Consider the following 25,115-nt stretch of genomic DNA (forward strand, 5'->3'; position numbering starts at 1 on the left):
GGGAGAGCACCACCTCCCTTGGAAACCCATTCCATATTTTGGCAACCCTTACCATAAACAATTTCTTCCTTATATCCAATCTAAATCTGTTCTCCTTTAGTTTGTGGCCATTATTCCTGGTAACCCCGAGGGGTGCCCTGGTAAGCAGAGTGTTAGGGTAACTATATTTGGATCCTGGGGAGAACTGCATTTGCAGCTGAAACAAGGCTTTAATCTGTGGCCCAGCAAAAGCTGTTGACCACAAGGCAAAATGATATATTAAAACTAACATTGCGAAATGCTTAGGCAAATAGGTTTTAACCATATAGTAGTGTTGTAAAATATATAATCATTATATAAAATAAACAGGATATAAACCACCGGCTATTGTTAGAAGAAAAAGTAGCTTTTGTTTATGAATGCTTATGCTAATTAGCCATCTTAATTGTTTCAACCATTTTCTGCAAAAAGCAGCAAGTAAATCTGTGTGCTGTGAACCAGATACAGTAAGGAATGAGATAAGAATGTAGAGATGGTATCACATGAGACAGAAAAACAAATTGGAATATGAAAGATAACACACAATAGGTAACAGGATCTGAGATGAACATGTGCAAAAGGGTGAATGGTGATTGGTGAAGAAGCTTCCAGGTTTTGCTTAATGTCCACCCACTGACCAAAGAAGTAAGTTCACGGCCTTGGACATGCACTCATAGCAAAAAGGCATGTAAATGAGTAAAATGCATAGGCAATCCCATGCTAATGAAGCAAACAGTAAACAAAGGTGGAGCTTGAAAGGGGAGGAGATATGGGTGGAACAAAGGAGGTGTAAGGGTGGAATAGATGGTAATGAGCATGAACCAAAGTGTATAAAATGTGGAAAGAAATATTGTTCAAGGCTGCTCCCCTCATTTTGCAGGCTTTGTGTCTGTGACGGAGCTTACCCGAAGCTGTCTCCATTCTGAATAAAGCTGTTGCAAGCAATATGTGCAAGTAGTGTTTGCTCCCTGCTTGCTCTGGCTAATGAGTAACAGGATCCATAAGCAATTGGATCGTTGTCTCCCTAGTCATTGGATGCCTCATGGAGTCGGGGTATAACACAGAGTGTCCCCTATTCCTTGCTGCCTCCCCCACCCAATGAGTGTGTAGGCAGCTGAAAGATCACCTCTTAGCCTTCTCTTGTGGAGGCTGAAGAGATTCAGATCCCTCAGTCTGTCTTCATACGGTCTTACCTGCAGGCCCTCAACCATAAGAGTAGCCCTTCTCTGAACCCTCTCAAGGTTATCCACATCCCTCTTGAAGTGCAGCACCCAAAACTGGATGCAGTACTCCATCTGCAGTCTCACCAATGCCACATAGAGGGGAATTATCACTTCCCTAGACCTGCTTGTGATACTTCTGCTGATGCAAGAAAGACTGCTGTTAGCCTTACTTATTACCTTGTCACATTGGCGACTCAAGTTCACTTTTGCATGAGCCAGAACTCTGAGATCTCGTTCCACTGTTGTGGTGCTCAGAATGGTACCCCACAGGCTACAGGTGTGTTGGAGATTCTTTCCCCCCAGGTGCAACACCTTGCATTTATCCTTGTTGAATTGCATCCTATTCTGATCTTCCCACTTCCCCAGTCTGTCCAAAGCTGCCTGAATTTGCTCCCTGCCCTCCAGTGTGTTTACTATGCCCCATAGTTTAGTGTCATCTGCAAATCTGGACAACATGTTTTCAACACCTTCATCCAAATTGCTGATGAAGAAATTAAACAGTACTGGTCCAAGGACAGAGCACTGAGGGCATGACTGCTCACATCCCTCCAGGGAGAAACTGACCCATCCACCACCACTCTCTAGGTGTGTCCCATAAGCCAGTTTTTCACCCACTTTACTGTGAAAAAATCCACATTGCAGCTACTCAGTTTGCTCATAAGAATTGGGTGTGACAGTGTGTCAAAGGCCTTTTTAAAATCCAGGTAAATAACATCTACTTCCTCCCCTGCATCTAAACACTTTGTGACCTGGTCATAAAAAGAGACCAGGTTAGTCAGGCAGGATCTGCCTGCTATAAACTCATGCTGGTTGCCCCTTATCATTGTGTTACCCCTGCAAATGTGATCCTTTATGATTTTTTCTAAGGTTTTGCCAAGAACAGAGGTGAGGCTAACTGGCCTATAATTACCCGGGTCCTCCTTTCTCTCCTTCTTGAAGATAGGGACCACATTGGCCCTTTTCCAGTCCTCTGGGACCTGTCCCAAGTGCCACGAGCATTCAAGCATCTGCACCAGTGGTTCTGCTATGTCATCGGTCAATTCCTTTAGTACCCTTGGGTGAAGATCGTCGGGGCCTGCTGACTTAAATACATCCAACCCTTCCAAGTGTCCCTTCGCAAACTCAGTGCTGACCATTGGTGGATTGGTATTACTCTCATTCCAGACTAAAGACTAATTGGGAGGTGCAATTGTATCCACGTCCAGGAAAACAGAAGAAAAGAAATTATTTAAGAGCTCCGCTTTTTCCATCCTATCAGTTACGAGTTGCCCTAGTCCATTCTCTAGCGACCCTATGTTATCCTGCGCCTTCTTCCTGCTCCCTATGTACTTAAAGAAGGACTTTTTGTTATCCTTAATCTTTGTTGCCAACTTGAGTTTTGTATCTGCTTTGGCCTTTCTCTATGCTTCCCTGCAAGCACGAGCCAAGTAGATATACTCCTTCTTGGTGGCTGCCCCCTGCTTCCACAGCCTGTAGGCCTCTTTTTTTCCTCTGAAGGATCTCCTGGATTTCCCTGCTCAGCCAAGAAGGTTTCTTGGCTCTTTTGCCTCCCTTTGCATGTACTGGGATGGTGTTTCTCTGTGCCTGTAGGATCAATTCCTTGAGAAACTCCCACCCTCCTTGGACCCCCATCTCACAGATGCAATTACCCCTCAGTCCCACCCTAACCAATCTCTTAAGCTTGTTGAAGTTGGCCTTCCAGAAGTCTAGCACTACTGCCCTACTATTTGTCTTTCCCATCTTATGCTGGATAGTGAATCCTATCAACTGGTGGTCACTATCCCCTAGGTTACCTTGTACCTGTATCTCCCCCACCAAGTCTTCCCCTGAGGCCAGCACCAAGTCAAGTAAGGCATATCCCCTAGTGGGATTGCATACCTCCTGTGTTAGATGCAGGTCCTGTATGCAGGTTAAGAACCTACATGAGCAGGCACACCTGGCCAACTGCTCCTCCCAGCAGATGTCTGGGTAATTTAGGTCACCCATGACAACTAGGTCTTTTGAGCATTCTGACTTTGAGAGATGTTTTGAGAATTCCAGGTTTAACTCATCCCCCTGGTGTGGGGGTCTGTAGTAGACCCCCACTACCAAGTCCCTTTATCCTCTACCCCCTTGTAATCTGACCCATATGACTTCAATTTGCCTTTCTTCTGTCCTCATCTTTATTACAGAGGATGTATAATGTCCCCTAACATATAAAACAATGCCCCCCCCCCCACTTTTCCCCAATCTATCCTGCCTGTATAGCCTGTAGCCTTCAATGCCCACTGCCCAGTCATGGGTAGGGTCCCACTAGATTTCTGTTAGACCAACAAGGTTGAAGTCTTTGTCTGCAAGCAGGGGTGCAAGTTCCTCCTGCTTGTTTTCCATACTTCTAGCATTAGTATAGAGACACCTAAGCCCCCGACAGGTGCCCTTAGTAATCCCCTATCCTGATTCTTAGCGGTCCCCTTAGTATTTAACCGATTGTTTCCACTATGCAGTTCATGGCTTGTCCTACCCGATCTCGTCCTGACCTCAGCATCCCTGTCCCCCAAAGAAGCTAGTTTAAAGCTCTGCATTGGAGGTGTGCCAACTTGTAAGAGAACGGACACTTACCTTTTGGAGAGAGATGTAGGCTGTCCTGTCCCAGCAAGGTCTTGTCCTAGAAGTAAGGCTTATGGTCTAGAAAGCTGAACCCTGCACAGTGGCACCAGCTCCAAAGCCATGAGTTGACCTCCTCAATGCAGTTGCCATGGTGCTGGCCATGGCTGCTGACTAGGAGGACTGATGAGAAGACTACTTGTGCCCCTGAGCCTCTAAGCCTATCTCCCAGAGCCATGTAGTCAGCCATGACTAGTCCTGGACTACTCCAGGCTGCATCATCAATTCCAACATGGATAAGGACCATGGGGTAGTAGCCAGTGGGCCTGATTAGGTCTGGAAGCCTCACTGCAACATCCTGAATCCTAGCTCTGGGCAAGCAGCATACCTCCTGTACTGTGGGATCTGGGCAGCACATGGCTCTCTCTGTTCCTCTAAGGAGGGAGTCACCTACCATGATGATGCAATGTCTTCTCCTCTGGCTGCCTGGCTGCCTCTCAGCCTGTCTGGTGGTAGCTGTGGACATTGCTTCCATTGCTGCACTCTCTCCCAGTGATGCTAGGGCCTCATACCTGTTTCCCAGCTGCACTGGAGTTGTACCAGTAGTGCAATGTCTAGGTCTGCGATGTCTGGATCTGGAGGTGACCATCTTCCATCCTTCTGCATCGACCACCACCTGTGTCTGGTCCTGCTGAGAATGGAAGTACTCGTCAATTTCTTCCTCAACTGCCCTGATCCCCTGCAGCCTGCTGACCTCCACCTGGAGTTCCCTCACCTGCCCCTCCAGGGCCTCAAGTTGGGCACACATGGGACAGGTGAGGGGATGCCTGGTTTGCCCAGGCCCCAGAGCCACCACCAGGCAGCTGCCAGACACAGGGGACCGGGGTGTTGCCAACCCCTCCAAAGGGCCTGTCTCAATGCTAGCCCCACAGGAGCTCCGAGTCAGAGACTACACCAAGTCTGGGCCCCTGGCTGCACTCCATGTCACCACCCCCATCACTGCCCCCTCCTCATTCACTTACCTGAAGTCTCTGTCAGGAGTCCTCCTCTGTGGCAGGGGCTTCCGATGCATGGAGTGTCAGGTCCCCCCGTTCTCCCCACTGTGTGAACTCCCTCACAAACTCTGGCACACTCCTGAAGAGAGCACCTGTTTGCCTGGCCTGTTTGCCCATCTCAGGAGCATGACTCCAGGCCAGTGCCACTAAGTAGGGATGGGAGGGGAAAAAAAACCCTTCCCAATTCTGTATAGCTGGCCTGGCTCCTCCTTGCCCTTCCTCCACCCTTGCCTGCTTACCCTTCTACAGTGGCTCCGCTCTTGCTGATCCTGCCACTCCTGTCTTATGGTGGCACAAATAACTGTGCCTAAATGCATGTGTAAACACTAATCCAGGTGTGAATTGGGCCCCAGCAGGGGGGCCAGACCCCTGCCTGGATCTGCTCTTTGGGTACTCTTGTACCCCAGCCAGCCCATCTTCTGTCTGATGCCATGACCCAGAGCCTGGAACTGAACCCCCAAACCTGTTGGCATCCCAGGGCTACTCCACCCTAGTTCAAACTGCTGCGGTCTCAGGTTGTTGTGTAGATGCTGCTTAATAAATGTTATTAAGGCCTTTCCATGAGTTCTTTGGGGGAAAGGGGAACTGTTTACACTCAATTGCTTGAGGCATCTGTGTTTAGGCTTGAGTCTCCATGGAGCCCAGTATGGCTCTGACAGAAGTGGCAAGGACAATTCAATTACATAGATTTATGATCCCATTGAATGGGACATGATCTCTTAAATACCCAAGAGCCGGGGGGGGGGGGGAGGAGGGAGGAGGGAGAACCTGGTGCCTTGGCTGAGCCCCAGGCTTCAGCAAGGCTGGGAGTGGGGGAAAGTAGACAATTTGCCCTCCCTTATGCCGCATCATTACTGCCCTGTGCCCTCTGGCCCCAACCCCTTTGTGGGTTTTTCAGCCATAATGGCATGAGAGAGGGCTATGACCACAGGGGGTGTCCTGGGGCAACCGCCCTTCCCCCAGCTGACACTTGCTTCCCCCCTTTTTATTCCTGAGGGGCTCTACATTTCCCTGAGACCTAGGACCCCATCATGGTTGTATGGAATTGGGGCAAACCTTAACATCCCTGCACAGTTGCATGATGTCCTCACACACGGTTTGACTCATCAGGACAAGTGGCCATAGGTCCTCTAGATTGTGCCAGCAAATTGACCACTACATAGGTACTGGGGGAAGGGGGGGGGGGCAGGGAGGGGGTTCTGGTACATCCTTCTCACCTATGGGAGTGGCACAGAGATGTGTGATATGACTTGGTCCAGAATAGCTGTGGCCTCTGTGAGGGGAATGGTGTTGTGGGGCTTCCCTCCACAGCCTCCTCCTCTGGTGGGGCCCCTGTGGGCAACTCTTCCAGATCACCCCTGTTCCCATGGGCATGGGGGGCATCTCCCCTGTGAGGAAATGGGAAAGTTTCTTATAGAATGGCATGATCTGCCCCTGGCCCAAAGACAGCTTTCTAGCACTAAGCATGTGGTAATATTGCCTCCTCATCAATGTGGTCTTGGTGAGAGACTGCTCCCAGTCTCTGTTGTGACCTCTTGCCTGCATCTGCTGAACGATACACTTGAAGACATCTTTGATTCAATGCCCTATCTGGAGCTTGCATTGGATGTTCTCCTTGCCCCAGGAAGATTACAGAGTAGGTCTGAGGCAGAGGTAAGGAGAAATCATCTCCTCTCATTACTTCCCACCATCCTTCAAGGAAAGACATAAGGGGCTCATCTACACATGAAATTCATACAACATAAATAAACTCCAGTGCATATCACAAAGGAGTTTATTGCTCCTGAGCACTTTGTTTACACATGCAGCTGAGACCACAGCTCATTGAGCCAGGTCAGAGCAGCTCCAGCTGGTGGGGGACCCCAGAGAATCAGCCTACCAACCCAGGGCTGTTCCAACCTGGCTCAGCATGCTGCAGAGAGGCTGGCTGGTACACAAGGGTGCTTCAGTATGGGCCTAGCTGGCAGGAAACCCTCACACTGAAGCACCCTTATACCACAACCAGCCCCATCAGCATTTACACATGCCTTGCTGTGTGCCAAATAATGCTGCCATAGGATAGTGCTTGTGTTTACAAATACTAACCTACAGCAGGGTAAATTACTTACTGTAGCCTACTAGGGCCCCACACACAGATTCTGAGACTTCACTGTAGAGATAATTAGGCAGCTCCACAGTAAATGTCATGTAGATGTGCCTAAGCAGAATTATTCCAGTGTTGGAACCAAAACCATAGGTCAGGTTCAGATACAAGATGCTAATGCAAGCACTCCCCCACAAACCTAAATTGAAATGTCATATTTAAGGCTTTATCCTTTCTGCGTGATTTTCAAGTGAATCAGGTAAGACCAGAGAGTTTTTGGTACAGAGTTGAGAGCTAACCTAAGTCTCAGGCAAACAAACTTGATTTGAACAAGACACTTTTTACATCAGGCCATTACAAAATACATCTCAGCATCTTTATACTTGCTTGGGGGTGAGGGGGCACTTCAATTAGAGCAGCTCTTGGAGTCACTATAATTAAAACACCTGCAGTGTCTCCTGTATTTAGTGTCCCTGTGCTTCAAAGTGGTGGTGGCAGAGGAGCTTTAACTAAACTTGTGCACCGAGCTTTAGTTAAAGCATCTCTGCCACCACTACTTTGAAGCACTGGGACACTAAATACACATGATGCTGAGGCTGCTGAAGCATACTATTTAGCACACTCCAATAGGCTTGATTAATCAAGTCCTGCATTGATTAGTTGAGGCCTGCTTGATTAATCAAGCAGGCATCTGGCACGTGTGTATATGCCCTCTGTGTGTAAGCAGCAGGCCTGTGTGAAGCGGCTAGTATTCGCTTCGGATTCAAATTCAGCCGATTCAGGGGACAGTAATTCGATTAGGTGTTTCAGATCACTGTGCCAAATCGATGTTGGCTGCATCTGATTCAGAGATTCGTCCACTGTCGAATCAGCTGAATCTCCGAATCAGCCCTATCCCACTCTTAATGGCTGCCCTGTCAACTGTCCCAGTTCCTGGCTCTTAAAAAAAAGAAGAAAAAAAAAAAAAGAGCCCCCACTCACTAGCTGCTGCCAGGCAGGGGGAGGGGAATTTCCACTGCCCTCCACTGCCCCACGACACATGGCGGGACTCTGCCATGAGGCCCCCAAGCCCTGCTCACTCTCCCAGTCCCCGCCCCCGCCCCCCCGGCTGTCCTGCCTGCCCCAGCTCCTGGCGCTTAAAAAAAAAAGCCCACACTCACCGGCTCCTGCCAGGTGGGGGGCAATCCTCCCTGTGTGGGGGGCTCTGCCGCAAACACTCAGAAGCCCTGTGACTACTGCAGCTTTTCAGGCACTGAATGAGGCCGAATCTCCTTCAAATCAAATCAGTATCTGAAGCTTTGCACAGCCCTAGTAAGCAGCTGCTTACTACATTAAATGAATCTGAAATCATTTCTGAGACTGCAAGATGAAGAGAGTAGATATCATGAATTGTACATACCAAAACCAAAACATAGTTTATTTTTTTCTTATTGTTTTCCCCACAAAAGCCATCAGCTGGAATAAGAAAATGAAGTCGTATTATATATATTTCAGGCAAGATTTTGCTTCCTAATTCTTATTCTTATTCTTATTTTCTTTACAGATGTATAGAGCTCAGCTACTTCACCTGATATGCCTTGGTTGGCTTAATTCTCCCCTGAAATGTGCTGTCTTCTGTTTCCTTCTTCCCCCAAACTGTACAATTTTTGAGTATGTGTAACTGCCTTAAAGATTACCCAGCAGCTGGGGATGGGATTTTACCCAGCTCAGACAATTACTCTAGTTCATTTCTAGGAAACAAAACAAGGACAGACTACAAATGTGCCTTATAGAGTAAACAGTACTATATAAAGACCCAATTTTGCTTCACTTGAACTTAAGGGAAAATTACCCCAATTTCAAATTTAAATGCAACTACATTTCAACAAGTTGACTGTGACTGAAGTACTGTGAACCACCCCACCCCACCCAAAGTTCACAGCACTATCTATTAGCTCATTAAAAAACACACACAATGAGAATGTCATTGCCCTGAGTGCAAAAACACAGTTCCTTTGAAAACCTTCCAACAGTTTATTGGTAAACAGAGTATTGTCCTGGCCCTGCAGGTCCCAGCTCCTGCAAACACACATTGCTTCCATTTGGCCAGTAATGCTAGGGCACCAACCAATTAGAAGGATGTGAAGTGGTTCCTAAGGGGAATATAATAGATGGTGGGCGCATCTACAGGAGACACTATTCCACCATAGCAATGATCTACAGCAACATAGCTCATCACTAAGGCAACACATTATTGACAAGTATGAACCATGACACTGCCGTTACTGAGCAGTAGGGTCGTAAACAATCAACGTGGTGCTGGGACTGCACAGTACTGGTGGTTACCGCACAGTCATTTAGTATTTGGTGCATGTATAAATGTTCCCACTGTGTCCCAAAGGGTTTTGGTTTTTTTTTCCCCTTTGATTCCTGAGTGGCTATAAGAAACGAACACTACATTAGGGCTAGCAAGATCATAGGATATTATTATTCATATAGCTAAGAAAAGTGGCTGCAGAGTGCTTTCCTCATGCATACCACAGAATAAATGTAACTTCTGTACCTGACCTAAAGAAGCAAGTTAATTACAAGAGTGAAAGGAATAGGTGTCCTGTCTATAGGTGATTGAGGCCCACTGGGGCACTGGAGGCAGGCCTCCACTTTTTCTTTAATTTTGGAATGTGAAGCAGTTGATGTGATCTTCACTATGCTCTGGATCAATTGACTAAAGTATCAGATTTAACCATAGGAAACAGAGCTGAAGCTGGTTTAAAAAGAATAAATACCAAGAAAATAGAAAAGGTGTAAAACCTTAGATTAAATTGGGGGTGGTACTTTTTAATGTGCATGGCCTCTTCATTGTACATTTCTAGCAAGCCTTCTGCTCTTTTATAATTTACCCATGTGGACTTTTTACTTTAGGCCTAGAAAGAGGAAACCAACATTCTGGAAATGGTTAGTTTTTTGCAGGGAAATTAATTATTTGCATCAATGTTTGCAAGACAAGATCCATCATCTCACTGCGATTACAGGGAGAGACCAAAAATTGAATCTTAGAAAATAATAAAACTCAATAAGGGAATTAGAATGGAAATTCATATACACCATTAAGTAAAGGATTCCTTAAGTAATTTAAATAACGTGATTCTCAAAGCTGTATTACGAGCACTAAGGGAACAAAATTATTATTTTGTATTTTTCACAGTCCTTCTGCTCCTTTAGTTCTTATGAACTGGGTTGAGCATTAGAGGCCAGGCTTATAGAAACTCATACCAGATGTATACTATAGAATAAGTAAAGAACATAGAGCTAGCTAGTGCTCCCTGCATGTATCTCAAAGGGAAGTTAACATATGTATCCTCTTTATATAGTAAAATAGTTGAATCCTCAAATAACATAAGCCCAGCTTTTTAGACATTGAAAAAAATAGACTATATATAACATTGTACTGCAGAAGGAACATTCTAATATTCCAGAACCATGTTCCCTCCACAGTGCAGTTGGAAAACATTTCTTCTGGCAGTATACACTAAAGACTCAGAGTACCATGTGTCAAGTGCCAAGGAACAAAAGTAAAAACAGCAGCTACAACAGCCTAGAGCTGTGATACTGTTCCTGGATGTTCTCCAAAGGCTGCGGTGGGTAGGACATCAGCAATACAACATTCAATACTTTTAAAATCAGACTTGCCTTCACACTGTGGGGAAAGCTTAACTTTTTTGAAATGTAAAATCATTCACTTTTCTCAAGTTTTAATAACTTCCCTGGCCACCTTGTTAATTATCAGAGTTCTATTCTTCCTCTCACAACCCACATGCTCCTCCTCCATCATCCTGTAATGAAGTCATCATGTTGACATTTTGACAGTACACTTATTTCCAAGCAATAGACTACAATGTCATAAACACAGTGTTATGACATTGTTGCAGAATAAAGGATAAGCTTTCAGTGGTGAAAGAGAAAGCTTGCTCTCATTCAAATGTAAATGTCAACAGTAGTAGTAGGGAAAAAACAGAACACTATGGGCAAAGTAAAAAGCTTTCAGAATAAATGATGCACCTTTCTTTCCAATTTTTAATTAGTCCTTTCTTATATACAACCCCACCGTCTCTCTCACCAGGAAATAGTACAGCATCTTTTTCTATCACATCCAGTTTTTTCTGCCTTTTAAATATAACCACACAGACAATGAGTAAAAAACATACCATTTTCAATAGACTTTTTATTTTGATTAAAGATCACCATTACGTTGTTCCACTCTCTTTTATGTACTTGATGTTTCTGTGTAAAGTCCACATCCAAGTAGTAAACCCATTTATGTTTCATTATATTTCCAGTACATAATGTAAGATACAGTTTCTGTAAAGATAGAGAACCACCTAGCTTCATCCCAACCACTTGGTACCCAAATATAGCTTGTAGCTGCTTTTATTTGGGAACAGCTGAATATTCAGTAATTGAATAAAACAAGTAAGCTAAGTCTTTTTTTTTTTTTTTTTAATTTGGTGCATTATATTCTTTAGTACAGCTTTCTTTCAAATATTCTAGTACCAAATGTGATATATTTCCCTCCCTCCTCTTCCACCTGTATGTTTTGAATTTCTTTAATATCAGTAGGTGCATCTACTGTGCCGTAGACTAATTAGCTATACAGTAAATGTACATGGGTCTACATGTGTGCCTCTATTAAGCTGGAGTAAACTAATTTACTCTGCTAAACTGGACTAAATTAAATCTATTAAGATGGAGTAAACTAATTTACAAGTATTATCCTGCAGTGCAGTAAAAAACTATGCAGCAGCACACATGTAGATGCTGCTTCAGCTGGCTGGAGCACAAGTGTGTTTCAGTGCTGGGACTGTCTACCAGCTAGCCTCACAATGAAGCACCGGTATGCCTCAGTTAGACCCTCTGCAGCACGTTGAGCCAGTGTAAACAGCCCCATGCTGGCAGGCTGAATCCCTGTGCTCCCTGCCATCTGGGGCTCCACAACCCGGCTCAACATCCTGCAATCCTGGGCACCCATGTAAACGTGCACGCAGAAGCAATAAACTGTGGTGCAATAAGTACATGAGTTTATTGCAGTGTTTTAATATACACGTGTAGATGCACCCACTAGTCTCGTGCAAGTAAATCCACTATGGATGTCTCTGGAATTATTTCTATTCACATCAATTGATTTTGGATCATCATCCTCATATCTGTTCAGTCTATTATTTTATTTAAAAGATTATCTCTGATTGGGATTTTCCATCATATTTGAAGTTTAAGTTTCTCTTCACAGCATTTCCAACTGGTTGGTTCAGCTATTTTAACCAATTTATAATACTAAGTATAAAAAAAAGTTCCCTGTGGCATACAAGAAATGGAAGTTGCTGGCACTTCTATTTACATTTTCTGCCATTCTTCACAGAGGATCTCTTTTTGTACTCTCCAATATATTTTTGCAAAAAAGAATGTTCGTATGTAGGGTCTGCTATTTCTAACTTGCACTTATGATTGATATAATCGTATTTGATACACGCTTTCCGCCGAATGGGAACATGCTATTTTCTTTTTAGAATTCTGAATGTGGTAGTGTCTAATGCATAAATACTGATAAAATGGCAGTTGAGGATTAGCAGAGTTATTTCTGATCGCTGTAAAACTCATCAAAAATATGTTTAAAAGCTATTACTCTGCAAAGACCTATGTCCTCTCATATCTTAAAAGCACTAAAAATGATGTGTTCAAAATGTTTCACTAAAGGGAAGAGTTCAATTTGCTAGACTACTTATCCCCTACAGAAGCTCTGCTGTCCAGAAGAGTCTGTTTTTCTTACTCAGCAACATCTAGATGTGCATTTTAGATTTGACACATTCGGCTTGTTCCATTTAAATCCATTGCTTATCTGGGTTTCTTTGTGAACAATCAATTATTATTTTGAAAAGACAGCATTAGGTCTTTCTAGGCTGTAGCCTTTTAATCTCAGTAATGTTGTGGCTTTTACTTTTTGGCATTCATTAGCCATATCCAATTATTTATTGTGTTATGTATTTTTATAATGCTGTATCTGAGATTAGTATCAGGCATTGTAAAAAAAAATCACTACCTCAGGAGTATATGTAATTTGATGTTAGCTATATGTCATAGGATCTCATGTATTTTTCTAGTTTTTTTAAAGTCTATTTTAGCAGTTATGTCAATACAGAACTCCTGCATGGGAGTACTGGCCAAATTCCCTTGAAGTATAAATGCAACACCTATCCTGAGCATCCAAGAAGATTCTGAGAATGACTGTGATCCTTCATCGTAGGGACAAACCGACATCTTTGAAACATTCCCAACCTACACACCTAAGAGACCTAAACTCTTCTATACAACAGACTAATATGCTGCAACTGAAAATCAGCCTGATCCAGGAAAATACGCTTTTGTCTGAATTGAGGTCTTAATGAGTAATTATATTTAAGATTATAAGTGAGGCATATGTGTGTCATAGTTGAAGTAAATACTTAAAATATTTCCTAGAAGTGTTCCTGTCAGTCTTTACTGCGCTACCCAGTCAACAGTTACAAATGCATCGAGGCTCTTAACTACAAAACAAGATTAACATGGAAAAAAAAATGCTCCCACAAAATGTTTAATGTCTTTCCTTTGTTATGGAGAGTAAATCTGAATAAGAATCAAAATGCAATCCATTTCTACCTTCTGGCTTCAAAGCTTCTCTTAATGTATTTTGGATTGAATCCCAGAATGGCTTTCCCCTATAGCACTTAAAAAATACAACATGACACCCTCTCTCTGCTGAATTTCTATTATACTGGGTGCATCTACACATTCACTAATTTACTTTAGTTAATGCACGTTAAATCTAGTACCTGCAGGAACTTTTACACATGCCGGGAGGGGGGGGAGGGGAGGGCATTGTAATTAGAGAGGCTAATTTAATTAGAGTGGCTAATTTAATTAGCGCATAATTCCAGCAAGTTGGAGCAACCTCTGCAGTTTTATGTAGGTGTCCTCCACTGTGAGGTACAAGGAAAATGTACAGTAGCTAAATGCTCATTAACTAAAAAGCATGGTGTGCCTCTATATGAGCATGGAGGCTGCTCCAATGGGCTGCAACTATAATTAGCATGGCAATTAACTACTTATGTATCTCATGTATCAGTGTCCCTGTGTTTCAAAATGATACATGAGATGCTGTAATGCTTTAATTAGAGTGACTGTCTTAATTAAACCACCATCCCTCCCTCACCCATAGACCACATGTAAAAGTGACCATGGTTTTTAAGTGATGCTCAGGGTTCATTAGCCTATTATAATGTGCATTAAATGAAAAGCACATTTAAAACCGATCTTTAATGTACATTAAAACAGGCTAATGCACATTAAAGTGCACATGTAGATGCACTTAATGGGTGTGTCTACAAGGGATGCTACTGCACAGTTGTTAATGGGCATTTTTTAGTATTTGAATTAGTAAGTACTAGATACATGCTCAGGAACTGGAATTACTGTTCAGTAACACTGGTGAAAATCTTTTAGGTAATACTACTTCACAGTAGCCTAATAATACTGTGCAGCAGCGTATTAGCACTGTCTGTGCTGTGATGCGCTATTGTTTAGTATTTTTTGGCTACTGGGCAGTCAGCATCTAGTGTAGCTACACCCACTGTGGGCACGTCTAAACGTGCATTTAATGCGGCATCAATTTATCTGCAAGTAAATTACTCACGAGTAAATAGTGCCACCAAGGCCCCAAGAAAGCCATGCACCCACAACTGGGGACCAGGGCACCAAGTGCAGTAGGCACTTGCAGACCACCTCCTCCAGCACTCCTTTCTCTAGCCGGCCTGCACCGCCACCTAAATCTCCATCTGTATGTTCACTGAAGACATGTCTCAGAAGAGCAAGTTTTTATTCCCCTCACATCAAACGGACCTTCCCCTTCACCCTCCTTCCCCAACAAACAGAGCCCCTCCACCAGCTTCCCCACCCACCAACATTTCTTTCCCCTCTTACTACTTACAAAGGTATACAAGTACTTAAATATTTTATAATACCCTAGCTGTCTATTTTTGGGTGCCTTGTTTGGTTAGAAATCTGTTTGCTCTGACTGCTCCTCCCTCTTTTTTTCATGCTCTCCATCACCATCCTCATTCTCTTTAGGAGGATGTGGAGTTTCTATGATTTCACCACTAGAGGATGAGTCATTATTACATCCTTGATAATGCCCCCCCCCCCATGTTGAATGGCCAGAGAGGGGCGGGGAATGGGACTTATCTTGGACTCAAGTAAATATGGTAGTATACACAGGTCTCTCTTTTCCACTGTAATTTCTATCTGATCAGATCCCAGTTTATAGACAAAAAATCTTGTTTGTAGTCTGTATAAGTCTGCCTTTGGAGTCTGTACTGTTAAATTTAATCCAGTTTTTAGGTCCTCAAGAGGTGCATCTACATGTGCAAATGTTGCAGGGTGGGTTTACTCTAAAGTAATTTACCCAGGCAAGCATCTACAAGTGTGGGGATTCAGGAGCAGATTTGCTGCTCCTGGAAGCAGTCTGCCTTCATCCCCTCCACCTCTGCACCTGCCCATTGCAGCAGCCAGGGGGAGCTTTAGGTTGGAAGCAAAGGGCCAGGAGACAGATGTCCCCCTGCTCCAGCAGTGGGGAGCTCCCTGCCCTAGCTTCCTGATCAGGAATAGAGGGCTTGGAAAAATATTCAGGGGAGAGGCAGGTCCCAGTCCCCTGCCCTAGTCTCCCAGTGGGGCAGCTAGCACTGAGCCCATGGCTGGGCAGTGATTCAAGTGTGGGATTCCCTGCCCAGTTGGGGGTTAACTGCTATCTGCCCCTCCAGTGGATCAAGACAGGGGGTTAGGACCTGCCCCTCCCTTGCAGCTCTTTCCAAGCCCCATGCCTCTTTCCAAGCTCCTAATTGCGGCATGTTAATCAGGTGCAAAACTTTGACAGTACTTCATATAAAAGCCTTCATGAAAATGAAGAAACATATTGCAGTAGTTTAACAAGTACAGGAAGAAGGGAAATATATTATTTTAATCAAAATAAATTCAAAAGAGAGGGATTCTCTTATCTGCTCATATTACAAGTTGTGTTAAAATGACTTGAAAGAAAATTTAATTAAAGCATCTACCAATCTTCATTAATAAAAGTGTGGGCATTACCTTTAGCTGGAATAGAAAAGGCAGCAAGGAAATGGAAAATAACAAGCTATTCCCCTGGCCCACTTCAACCTCCCTCCCTGCCCCCACTCCTGATCCCTGTTCAACATGATCAGGTCCTAGGCATGGACAAGATCTTAGCCTTCTTAGGCAACAAAATGAAGTAATGGCTCCCATTACAACATATAGGTTACATGTAGAACATTTAAGTCAATAGTAACACTCCCTTTGAGCTACATTTTACCAAGTGGAAACAAAGAAAGAGCAAGGCACTCTGCTTCCTGATTTAACTTCTGGATTAACAACCAGTCCCAACCACTTCTTTCTGGAAATCACTCCTCCTCTTTGTGTCTCAGTGCCCCATCTTTTAAACAGACTAGTAACACGTTCTGCTCCTATGGTGTTCTATAGTTCCACTTCCCCACTTACCTCAGGAGTTTGGTCACCATCCCGTGGCCAACCTAGTTTAAAGCCCTCTTCACTAGGTTAGCAAGCCTATCTGTAAAGATGCTCTTCCCTCTTCTTGTCTGGTGGATCCTATCTCTTCCTAGCAATCCTTCTTCTTGGAACAACATCCCATGGTTAAAGAAGCCAAAATCCTTCTGGAGACACCATCTGTGCAGATCATTTCATAGCTGCAGGACACATCCACTCCTGCCCAGGCCCTTCTACCTGACCAGAAAGATTGAGGAGAACACCGCCTGAGCCCCTGCCCCCTTCACCCTTACACCCAGAGCCCTGTAGTCACTTTTGATCCAGTCACACAACAGCTTGATCCTGTACATTGGATCTGGCCGCACTGTGACCCTGCACTTTGTTTCTGATTGGTGACCCATTTGCACAGGGCCACCTAATCTGGCACGTGGATCCCAATGGGTCTAAAAATTTGACATCAGGGGAGCAGTAATTAATACCGCTACCACTGCCTCATCCCCAGATTCCTCGACCTGTGTGGAGCCATGCAGGCTGGATGACATGGTTCTATGGATGAAATCTGGGCCACAGACCACAGATCAAATTCATGTATTATTTGTGAGTTAATCTCAAAGACCTATAAGAGAACAAAAACAGTACAGTATGATTTATTAAACTAGCCAGCACTGTTCACACACTAAGTCTGCCTATCAAATATTCACAGCAAAACATTTTTCAGCTATTTAACTGAAAAAAAGATCACAAATAACTAGATATATTTCTGAATAATGAATACATCAAAATAATCTGAAAAAAAATAGGTGATCTATTCAAAGTTTGTGAAAAGAAAAATCCAATTAATATATTAGTAATTGAAAAGTATTTGCCAAGTTCAAAAAAAATTACATTACATATGTTGCTTACCTTAATCCACCACTTGGACACTTGTGCCCAGTTCCATCAATGCCCCTGGAAATTCACAATAAATCACAGAATAAGATAAAACAGCAAAAGTAGATCTGAAGAAAATATATGCATTGTTTAAAAAAAAGGATTCTTTATAAAAACAGATCCACTGCTTTGTCAAACCCCCAAGAAACCCAAGATAATTTCATCCCTTTCATTTTTAATTTAAAGATTTTTACCTGGGAGTTTTTACAGCTCACAATTAAGCCATTGACACTGAAAGTAAAAGATGAAAGCATACATAGGTAACAACTTTAATGCTGATCATAGCTTCACTATTAAGAAGGATTTAAAAAGTACACCGTAAATTCCCTGCCATACATGAACTGCTAGCTAGTTATTCACCAGTTTGTATTTGCACATTGGATTCTTCCCAAGTGTTGAACTAAGTACTTGTTTTTATTGATTTCCATTTTACTGATTTCACACAATTCATCTGATTTATCAAGACCATTTTGTGCTTACAATGCCTCCCTATGTGGTTTCATACACAAATTAAATACTTACATTGAATAATACCAGATTCCAGAAAAACTAATTTGTTTTGTCCTTCCAATTTGACCAAAAAAACAAAACAAAACAAAAAAAACAAATATCTTTGAATAAAGATTTCCAACCAGTTCCACATGCACACTTTACTGTAATTCCATCTATATCATATTTTTCTGGTTCATTTTTGAGACTGTCATATGGGACTATGTGAAAAGCCTTACTAAAGCTAAAATACATCACATCTATTGCTTCCCTTCCATCCACTGGGCCAGATAGTCGAAGAAGAAAATTAAATTGGCTTGAAATTATTTGTTCTTTGTGGCCCAAACACTAAGCTATATGTTATACTATATACTTCATATTCACATTGATTTTTCTCAGTGCAAATTCTTTTTTAGTCCAGTTGTTTATTGCTCTGTCTTCAACGCAAGGTAACAAGCACCTTACCAGCTAGTAAATATTTAGGCCTTTTAGATAAGAGCTACAAACTTTTCATTAAACTTGATTGAAGGTCTGGGCACAAAAAACACTTATACCTATATAGGTGAAGAAGAACATTGATTTTCTTTATCTATATTAATTGCACAGGTTATCCAGGTGGTCACAGACAGCTATCTAGGCATAGCTGTTCTCATGGGTGCTCTCATGGGTGAATCAGCTATCAGATAAAAGGACAAAAAAGTCCTGCTGAAGTACACAAGCTATATACACACTAGGGAGCCAGGTCAAACTGACATGATTCCACTTCCAGTAAAGCACTGTTTTGTTTTGCTTTTCCACATCTGTCAGCACCCATTAACACTACTATAATGCTTCTTCATAAGGTGCAGGTGAAGCATAATACCTATACCCATAGCAAACAGCTACCTTGAAATAGTTGCAGACATACACTTACATCATTGTGACGGGTATTGTCATAGTTCTACCTTCAACCATTTTTGCAGTAATTCTATCCTGGATTTAAGTTGCACTCATCCAAGGGTTCATGTTGGGTTTTCCACTCCTTTCTTTACACCAATGTAAAGGCTGATTATACCAAGGTAAATCTGTTACGCGTCTGAGCACTGAAGAAAAAAAAAAAAAAAAAAACACACACAGAGACTTAGTAGTATGTTGGATTTGTCCCTAAGATTTCTATTGTCTTCTTTTTTCTACTGTCATCTGAAAAAGTAGGTTGTTGCCTATGAAAGCTCACCTCTCTGAATCAGTTAGTCTTTAAGGCACATTCTGGCTGTCTTCTGTTCAGCAGTATTAAAAAAAAAAAATAAATGATATACTAATGATGATAATTATGAATTATTCATTAAATAAATGTTATAACCATCTATTAAATTACTTTTCTTGAGTTTCTTTGGCCAGCTCATAGGCAGTTTGTCTACCAAGTCATCTCAGCTGAATTGACTTCTAACAAAAGGATTCCCAAGTTAGGAGGGGGAAAAAGTATTTAATTCTGGTATTTTCTTCACTTCATTGCATTAGTCCATTGCAGCTTCTTTTGAGCAAGGAAATAAGAATAATTGATGACATCAGAATATGAAAATCCAACTTGAAGAGGATATAAATATTCTTGAGAAGAATTATAAAAGGGAGGGGCAATTAACAATTCTTATTTAGATGTCTTTAAAATTTTGGAAATAAACTAACAATATAAAAAAATATATTAGGGAAAAGAAAGGGATATTTTTTAAATGTCCACAGTTTTAAGGATACTCATTTTTAAATTAAGAACATATAAAAATGTGTTCAGAACTTTTTATCCGGTTTTATCTGCTATTTCTGCAGTCAGTTTAACTGGTATTCACTACAGCATGGTGCTCTGCATGGGATAACCATTCAATCTTTTACCCAGTTTATAAGCAGATATTAGATCGTTAAATATCTTCCTTTTTTCTATGGGTACATTGCTAGCAGTAAACAAATGACCTAATTTAAAGCTAGTTGAGGTGTGTTTATGGGAAAGGCTATCACAGCTCTCGCAGCAGCATAGACAGTCCCAAGACTTGCTCATGGATAATTTGCAAACAAAATATATTCGATGTAAGACGTAGTTATTAGTTGCTCACTCAGATCTAATCAATAGTCCCAACAATTTATATTCTCTGTGTTTACCTTCAGATAAAGACTTCATCCATATGATTCTAACTCAAAGAATTTAGACTATTATAATTCAGCAGTATAGCTGGTTGCCTGAGCACCAAGTAAGAAGGCTCAGTTTTTCCAAAACTGTTTCCTTTCCGCCAGACTTGCTGACTGAAATGAATCAATACAAATTATTGCTTCCCCCTCTTTGCAGTTCTGATTAGGTAAGATTCTTCTGATAGACATCCAGTAATACCAAATCAGTAGAAAGAGGTAATTAATCATGTTAATTTGAAGTCAGGCAGAAGGCAGGGCAGGGTAGTACCTTAGAGACTAGTTCAGCAAGGCATGGGCTTTCACAGGTGCCAACTTCCCCCTTACCTCCTCTAACAGCATCATATGCATTGCGATCTGCTTACAGTCTCTCTCTAATGTCTATATTAGACACTTAGGGCCAACCATATGAGAAGGAATTCATGGAAACCAATCTGACATCAATTTCAGAAATACACAACCCCCCAGCAAAAGATTATACAGACAACCCCCTCATGCTTCTTGCCGCCGCTGCTTCTCCCCACCCTGCCTGCCAGTGAGTTGCTCCAGCATTATGTGCCAGCTTGGGCCCCCTGCTCCTGATACTTGGCCCTGGGCCCCTGCTGGCCCTGGCCCTGTGGCACCAGTGGCCTCGAGCTCATGCCCACCCACCCACCCACCTATTCATTGCCACTCATTACTTGTTGCCGCTGCTGCTGCTTTGCTGAGTGCTATAATGAAACTGGCTCAGGGCTAAGTGAAATATGGTATGAATTTTAAATGAGCGCCATAGTGAAATAATGCTAAGTGAAACCACATTATGCGGGGGATGCCTGTAACCTCTGGGGACATTCTGTCACTAAACTCAGAGTAGTTGTTTGTCACGGCATGGGGTCCTGCGGGATGGCCGTGATCTCCCCAAGGCCCCCTTCCTGTGCCAAGTTGGCCAAAAGGGCACCCTCACTTCTCGCCCACCATATCTTTAATGAAGAATACATATATGGGAGGCTGCCTTACATCCCCTTGGACACGGACTCCTGGACCCCTTGTGGATCCTGCTCTGCAATGGGTGCTTCAGGGGCACCCTAGCCTTATGGGCTATGCGTGGCTCCAACCATCCCTTTACCACACCCCAAGCCTCGCAGCTGGAATAGATGTTGTTTGGTCCGGGCCTTGTTATAATCTGGCCCCCCTTCTCTGGGGCTTCTCAACGTGCTGCCCCCCTTCTCTGGGGCTGGGGTCAGTGCACCCCAAATGCTGCGCTCTCACTGGTGCTGGGGTCCCCACACTGCTCGGCTAAAAGTTTATTCAAGCCTACTGGGAATACTCCATTCCTCCTCAATGTCAGACACTGCTCGTGCAGTCAGGCTTCTCCTCTCTTCCCTGAGAGAGCTCCTTCACCCTTGGCTACTGGCAGGGAACTTCCCTGCCTGGCTTCAACCATGGGGTTTATATATGCGAGGCCCTGCCCCCTTCAGTCAGCTGACCACTGGTAGGTGTGGGTCAATAATTACTCTGGTTGCCCCGGTGACCACCGGCTGGACTCCTTACTCACTGCTAAGGTTCTTTCCCTAGCAGTTTCCCCTCTTTAGGAGCAGCGCACCCAAGTGCTCTGCGACACTGTTCTTAGACAAAAAAAAAAAAAAAAAAAAACCTGTAAAAAACAACTTGAAGGCAAAACAGGAACAAAAAATCATCCATCGACTGGATTGCATTAAGTATGATCTCAACAGAGATTACAGATTTTTATAGCATTCCTTGGACTAGCTTTTATAACTCCTATGTTTCTCAGTGGGTTAATTGCCTCGTTTGTCCCTTTTTACGTATTCAACTGACCTTTGCCTCTCTCAGGAGTAACCCTTACCAAAGCCTGAGGCTCATGTGAGGCAGCTGGCCCAATCCAGGGGGCTGCCTATCCCTTACAAGGCTACACCACTGTCCCACAGTGGGACTTGGGCCAAGAGTGGGGCCATGGGGAGTGGAAGAGCTCCCCCCCAGGCCTCCTGGCAAGGGAGTGGACAAACTGGGGCCACTTGGCTCTGCCACTCAAAGCTGCCCCACAATTACCTGGCTGAGTGAACTCATGGGCCATGCTCTCCTGCCCATTCTGAGTGCTCCTGTGCCCCTTTGGATCTGACCTGGAACCACTTGGGGACCAGGGCATGTGGGATGACTATCAGCAGTCCAGAGCTGTACTTCATCTCCCTATCCTGGTGCTGCAACTCTCAGCTCTGCTCTGCCATGAGTTATCTCCTCCAAACAGCAGGTGACCATCTGGAGCCCCCAGTCATGCAACTCCACAGCCCAGGTATAAGCACCCCCCAGCCTGTCCATTTCTGCCATACACATCCTGATTGATTCCTCCTGCCAGTTGCACAGCCCCTGGTGACATGATTTCGTGGTGTGTGGCCTAAAGTCAGAGGCTGTGACTGGAGTCTGTAATATGTCGTCTTCATTTTTCTGGTACCTCGTATACACCTTTCATTTGGTCAGCAAATCTTTATCCTTTATTCTTTCATGCACGAGCTGAACTTTTGCAGACAGATACAGAGCCAGAAGACAGTGGGGAGAGATTGCTTATCTTGTAGTAGGTGGGGAAGCAGGTCTAGGGCCAGGATGAGCCCGCAGTCATGGGAGGGGGTTGAGGATCAATACAGTGAAGGGTCAATACAATGAATGTCTGTACCATGAAAATCAGATTCAGCCAGTACCCCCCAGACTTTACCCATGGATTGGATCAGAAAGAAGCGGGGAAAGTGCTGTTGGTCTGCTTGCCAGTATGCAGGTGTGGAACCCAAGAGTTGCCCTGGCAGCAGGTTCCCACATGGCAATCATAGAATCAAAGACAATTAAGGTCGGAAAGGATATTAGGAGGTCATTTAGTCCAACCCCCTGCTCAAAGCAGGGCCATCCCCAATTACATCATTCCAGACAGGGTTTTGTTGAGCCGGACCAGACCTTAAAAACCTCTGGGGGTGGAGATTCCACAACCTCTCTAGGTAAATCATTCCAGTGCTTCACCACCTTCCTAGTAAGAAAGTTGTTCATAATATCTAACCTAAACTTCCCTTGCTGCAACTTAAGACCACTGCTCCTTGTTTTGTCATCTGCCACCACTGATAATAGTCTAGCTCCATCCTCTTTGGAACCACCCTTAATGTAGTTAAATGCTGCTATCAAATCCTCCCTCAGTCTTTTCTTCTGCAGACTAAATAAGCCCTGTTCCCTCAGCCTCTTCTCATAAGTCATGTGCCCAAGCCCCATCACCATTTTCATTGCCTTTCCATCACACGTGTCTGTTTTCTGGACTAGAAGGGAAGGAGGGAGGCAGGTAGGTCTGGTGTTTTTTTGGTAAGGGTACATTTTTTCCATATGCCTTCAGTGGTTGTCAGACATAGCTGTGTCATATTTACTGTCCCTGACCTAGGGATGCTCTCTGCCAAAATTGCAGTTTAACCTTTTGCCTGCTGAGCTCCAGAAATGCTATTGATGCCTTTCCATGAGTCCTCTGTGGGGAGGGGGAGCGGTTTACATCCAAGTGCTTGAGGTATCTGTGCTTAGGCTACAATCTCCCATGGAGCACAGCAAGGCATTGACAGAAATGGCAAGGACAAGTCAATTATATATACTTATGATCTCATTGAATGGGACGTGCTCTCTTAATCACCCAAGAGCAGGGTTTGGGGGAAACTGGTGCCTTTGCTGGGCTCTAAGCCTCAGAAGAGGTCAGGATGGGGGAAAAGTGGTTTATTCACCCTCCTCCAATGCCCCAGCATTCCTGGCCCCCACCCTCAACCCCTTTGTTGGCTTCCCAGCCATAGTAGCCTCAGAGAGGGCTATGGCTGCAGCCTTGGCTCCCCCAGTTTCCCCTTCCTTCTACCACCTCTCTTACCTGGTTGGGTCAGTGTTTACCCTGGGACCTGAGTCCTTGTCAAGGTTGTGTGGAGCTGGGGGAAATTTTACCAGCATGAGTTACATGCTGTCCTTGTGTTTGGCTTGACTCAGTCAGAAGTGGTGGGAGGAGTGACTTCAGGTCCTGCAGTTCATGCCAACATGGTGGCTACTGTGCTGGTACTGGGGGCCTGGTACATACTTAATACCTCTGAGAGGGATGCAGAGACATGTTCTAGGACTTGCTCTGGAACAGTGGCAGTGCATGGGCTGAGCTCTTCCATGATCCACAGCAGTGCCCATTGGATCTTGGTATCCATGGATGGGTGAGGGTCTGGCTGCAAGGGGGTGGGTGGAAGGCTGGAAGAGTGGATGGATGCATGGATGGAAACATCAGCAGACATGCAAGGGTTCGTTCCTGGCACATGTTCGTCACTCTCACTTCAGAGGCTTAGGGCCCCTACTCCTGCTTCACCTGGGCTTTGCTGCTCAGGTCACCTCCAGAATCTGAAATTGTCCAGTGACTTTCAGCTGATACCCTGTGATTTTGGAAATGCCACATGCCCTGCCCAGACTGTAAAAATCAAGGGTTCATGGCCCATATGATCCCTAAAGTTCCAGGGCTTTGTGTGTGTTTACCTTAGCTTGAAGGTTCAGTGCCAACCCCAACCACATTCCCCACACACTGAACTACCTAGTTGATCATAAGCTAGTTATATGATGAGTGAGGAAGAAGAGAAGTCAGTCTTCATTGAATAAGAATGAAGGACATGGCCACAGCCTGGAGAATGCAAGATGAAGAGACTAGATATTATGGATTGTCAGTATTGAAAAACAGAAATACAGTTTACTTTTTTGTTATTTTTTCCCCCACAAAAGCTCATAGTAGCTCATTGCTAGTGTGCAGTAGAGTTGGAAATGACCTGTGCGGTGTTGAGACTGTGCAGTACTGGCAGTTACTGCGCAGACATTTAGTACTTTAGCACAGTTTATGCCAGCTGATGCTACGTCGATATAGTGATGAGCTACTTCACCATAGCTTGTCTCTATCGTGACATAGCGTCTTGTGTAGATGTGTCCAGTGTCTTTGATGTTCCCCTTAGTTGGTACCTCACATTCTTCAATGGTGGGAGA

This window comes from Alligator mississippiensis, chromosome 3 (genome assembly GCF_030867095.1).
Source record: "Alligator mississippiensis isolate rAllMis1 chromosome 3, rAllMis1, whole genome shotgun sequence".
Classification (NCBI taxonomy): domain Eukaryota; kingdom Metazoa; phylum Chordata; order Crocodylia; family Alligatoridae; genus Alligator; species Alligator mississippiensis.